A 5,016-nucleotide genomic window follows, 5' to 3' on the forward strand; every position below is an offset into this window, starting at 1 on the left:
ACAATGTCCTGGACACCCTAGTGATGGGGGGGGCAGAGTGGAGGAACATTGAGGGGGATGAGGGAGGGGCCTTCTGTCCCTGACAACCCCTGGGGAGGTGGCGAGGAAGGACAGTGTGGCTGGAGTGCAAGTGATAGAAGGGGGAACGGGGCCCCCGGGAGCAGTCCCAGTCCTTCTGTTGTTGTTGTGGTCTCCCCTTTCTAGAGGTGGGAACTGCAAGGTGGCTGCCCTATGCCCTGGGGGTGGGGTGGGGTCAGGACCTGGAAACAGAGGTGTGGGGTGATGAGAGATCTCCTATTCCCCTTGTCTGGAGAGGATGCTTGTTTTGCGAGGTCAGTACAGATGTTTCTCAGAGAATCTGCACGCTTCCACCCACTCATCTTGGCAGAAGGAACACAGGGGACTTCTGGGTCTACCCTTGGCCCTTGCTGGGCTGTTAGATTTCTCCTTCTGGGAAATGGAGAAGATGCTGGGCTGGTTTGGGGGGAACTGTAGGCCTTCTTTTGGAGGGGAACGTGTAAGATCGTCATCAATGATAAATGAACATTGTCTCCACTAAATTTTGCAGTCTGGATTATCCATAGCGAACACTGCATTTGTGTGGGTTTCCCTCCTCCCATGTCTCCCTCCCTCCACCGCAGAGGTCCCTGGGATGCAAGGAATGCCAGTCACTGAATTAAAAATTGGAGTAAATAAAATCAGAAAAGAGAATGCAGGGCCCTGACTCGTTCAACCTTCTTGAGTCAACCCAGGACAGCTTTGGGGTCAGCCACACACCCAGTTCCTCTAGTAGCTCAGAGAACTGAGAGTCCAGGGTGGTTAGAGGTGGCAGCAGCAGCTGTGCACAGCCCCAGCATTGGTGCACCCTGCGTGCCTTTCCACGCCGACAAGTATACTTTGCCAGCACAATTTTTTTAAATTACTAACTTTTTATTTTGAAATAATTTAAAACTCACAGAAAGGAGGCAAGAATACTAAAAATTATTCCAGGATATTCTTCACTCAGATTCACCAATTGATATCATTCGACCACATTTGCTTTATCATTATTTTTCTAAATACACGTTAGTATTTTTTTCTGAACCATTTGAGAGTAAGTTGCACACAGTATATCCCTTTCCTCATAAATACATCGGTGTGAATTTCTTAAGAACAGGAACCTTCTTTTTGTTTTTTTCTAGAGATTTTATTTTTTCTAAAGAAGGTTTATTAATTAATTAATTAATTATTTTTGCCTGCGTTGGGTCTTCGTTGCTGCACGCGAGCTTCCTCTAGTTGCGGCAAGCGGGACTTTCTCCTCCTTGCAGTGCGTGGGCTTCTCATTGTGGTGGCTTCTCTTGTTGCGGAACACGAGCTCTAGGCGCGCAGGCTCAGTAGTTGTGGCGCACGGGCTTCGTTGCTCTGAGGCAAGTGGGATCTTCCTGGACCAGGGCTCGAACTCGTGTCCCCTGCGTTAGCAGGTGAATTCTTAACCACTGCAGCACCAGGGAAGTCCCAAGAACCTTCTTTTACATAACCACAGTACAGCTATCAAAATCAGGAAACTTAGAGTGATACAATACTATTAGCTAATCTACAGTCCATGTTCAAAATTTGCCAATTGCCTCATAATGTCCTTTATAAAGCTTTTTTTTTCTTGGTCCAGAATCTAATCTAGGATTATGCATTGCACTTATTTGTCATGTCTTCTCAGTCTCCTTTATTTTAATAAAATAAAAGGATACAGTTCCTTAGATTTTGTCTTTCATTATATTGATACTTTTGAAGGATACAGTTCAGTTACTTTGCAGACTGTCCCTAAATTTAGGTATGTCTGCTGTTTCTTCAGTTTATGCATTTCTGACCAGGAATACCACAGAAGTGATGTTGTGTCCTCACTGCAACACACCAGGGGACACGTGAGCCAACATCATTCTTTTTTTTTTTTTTAATTAATTAATTATTTTATTTTTGGCTGCATTGGGTCTTCGTTGCCACGTACGGGCTAAGTGGGGGTTACTCTTTGTTGTGGTGCGTGGGTTTCTCATTGTGGTGGCATCTCTTGTTGTGGAGCACGGGCTCTAGGCGTGCGGGCTTCAGTAGTTGTGGCTTGTGGGCTCTAGAGCACAGGCTCAGTAATTGTGGCCCATGGGCTTAGTTGCTCCGCGGCATGTGAGATCTTCCTGGATCAGGACTCGAACCCGTGTCCCCTGCATTGGCAGGCAGACTCTTAACCACTGCACCACCAGGGAAGTTGGAGCTAACTTCATTCTTAATGGTTGCCTAGTATTCCACTGTCTGGTGAACTCTAGTTCACTGAAACCAGTTTCCTATTGTGGGGTGGCACTTAGGTGGCTCTCAATCTTTAAAAATATGAGAAACTATGCTGCAATAAATATTCTTTTTTTTTTGCAATAAATATTCTTGAACTTACATACTTGAGTGGTTGTCTAGTTATTTCCTTAGGCTAAATTCCTAGAAGAGAATACTGAGCCAAAGGGTCAAAGGATAGACTTAAAATTTTTGTTTGGCTTTGAGAAGAATTAGGACATATATCTACTTGTAAGTCTCCTCCATTTTCCAATACGACATATTTTAAACATTCACTGTAGTTAAATACACAGTGTCTAGCACTAGTTACATCTTTCTAAAACTACAGTCATTTGTGACCACCCACACCATACCTGCACACCACAAGTACTATAATATGTTTTATATATTTAAACAGTCTACTCCCTTTTTTTTTTTTTGGCTTTGCTGAGCAGCTTGTGGGATCTTAATTCCCTGACCAGGGATTGAACCTGGACCCTCGGCAGTGAAAGCACCGAGTTCTAACAACTGGACCACCAGGGAATTCCGCCCATTTTTAAACTTAGGTTTTAAAGGGAATCTTTTTCTGTCTGATTGTAAATAGAGAGTAGGCATCAAAAACTTCAGTGAAAGCAAAACAATGTTAGTAAATTCCAGACTGATTCTCTTCCCTGCAGAAGGAGGCTCCAAGTGAGGATAGGCTTATTTTTAAAGCTTTTGGTACCTAAGTGTCATTCTCCAGAAAGCAGTGCAGGACTTTATATTCTTGGTAGTAGTGTCTGCACATGCCCTTACTCTCACCAACCCTGAGAATCAGGGTCGCCATCTTCCTGACCTCACACCTTTTGTGGAAAAGTAGGCTGGGGCACTAGGCTGCGACTTGAGAGAAAGAAGAGGAAATGGTAACGGAGACAGAGAAGGAGTGGTTAGGTAGCAGGGGAATCCAGAGGGTGGTGGGCAGAAACTGAGTTTAAGGACAATGTCAGGAAGGTGCAGAGCCCACTTCGTGCCTTATCTCTGCCTAAGATCTTGGGTCAGACAATGATTTCTTACATATGACACCAAATGCACAAGCAACAAAATAAATTGGACTTCAACAAAATTAAAAACATTTGCTCTCCAAATGGCACCTCAAGAAGGTGAAAAGACAAGCAACAGAATGAGAGCAAATATTTGAAAATCATATATCAGATAAAGGACTTGTATCCAGAATATATAAAGAACTCTCATAACTTGGGACTTCCCTGGTGGTGCAGTGGTTAGGAGTCTGCCTGCCAATACAGAGGACATGGGTTTGAGCCCTGGTCCGGGAAGATCCCACATACCATGGAGCAATTAAGCCTGCGCACCACAACTACTGAGCCTGTGCTCTCCAGCCCATGAACCACAACTACTGAGACCGTGTGCCACAACTACTGAAGCCCGCGCACCTAGAGCCCATGCTCTGCAACAAGAGAAACCACAGCAATGAGAGACCCGCGCACCTCAACGAAGAGTAGGCCCCACTCTCCACAACTATAGAAAGCCCACACGCAGCAACGAAGACCCAATGCAGCCAAAAATAAATAAATAAAAATTAAATTAAAAAAGAACTCTTATAACTCAATAATGACAATTTAAAAATGGGTTACAGTCCCATAAATCTCTGAACCTCTGCTCATTTTTTAGTCTATTTTTTCTCAGTTGCCAAGATTGGGTAATTTCTGTTCATCTACCTTTAAATTCACTGAATCTTTCCTCTGTCTTCTCCACTTTCCTGTTACGCCAATCCATTGAGTTTTAAATTTTGATTATCGTATTTTTAAGTTCTAAAGTTTCTGTTTGGTTCTTCTTTATAACTTCTATTTCTTTGCTAAGACTATTAATTTTTTCATCTGTTTCAAGAAAGTTTTTCCTAGGGACTTCCCTGGTGGTCCAGTGGCTAAGACTCCACACTCCCAATGCAGGGGGCCCGGGTTTGATCACTGGTCAGGGAACTAGATCCTACATGCTGCAACTAAGAGTTTGCATGCCTCAACTAAAGATCCTGCATGCTGCAACTAAAAAGATTCCACATGCCACAACTAAATATCCCACGTGCCACAACGAAGATCCTGCATGCCGTAACTAAGACCTGATGTAGCCAAGTAAATATATAAATAAATAAATATTTAAAAAAAGAGGTTGTCCTTGCTTGTTGCAGCATTTTTAATATTTACTTTGAAATACTTGTCTGTTGTAAATATATATCATATATTCCAACATTTAGGTCGTCTTGAGTGTTGGTGTCTGTTGAGTGTCTTTTCTTATTCAATTTGAGATTTTCCTGGTTCTTGGTATAAGTGCTTTTCTATTGTATCCTAGACATTTTGGGTATTACGTGATGAGACTCTTGATTTTATCTAAATCTATTTTAACGGATATCCTCTGATGCTGTGCCAGTGGGGGAAAGAGGGTGCTGCCTCATTGTTGTCAGGTGGAGGTAGAAGCCCAGTTTCCTCACTTGGCTTCTGTTGACATCTTGTTAGTGCTGGATAGGGTTGGGAGTTCGGGCTACCTGCTAGGCCTCTTCTAACACACATTGACTGGGAGAGTGTGAAACACATTATTACTGCTTCCATTTGGTTTCCAGTGACATTGTGATGGAGAGCTGAAAGTCCCAGGTAAAAGTCCCAGCTCACCAACAGGGAATAAACCTACCTAAGGGGGTAAAAGACCTGTACACAGAAAACTATAAGACACTGATGA

The sequence above is a fragment of the Tursiops truncatus genome, chromosome 10 (assembly GCF_011762595.2).
Source record: "Tursiops truncatus isolate mTurTru1 chromosome 10, mTurTru1.mat.Y, whole genome shotgun sequence".
Taxonomy (NCBI): Eukaryota; Metazoa; Chordata; class Mammalia; order Artiodactyla; family Delphinidae; genus Tursiops; species Tursiops truncatus.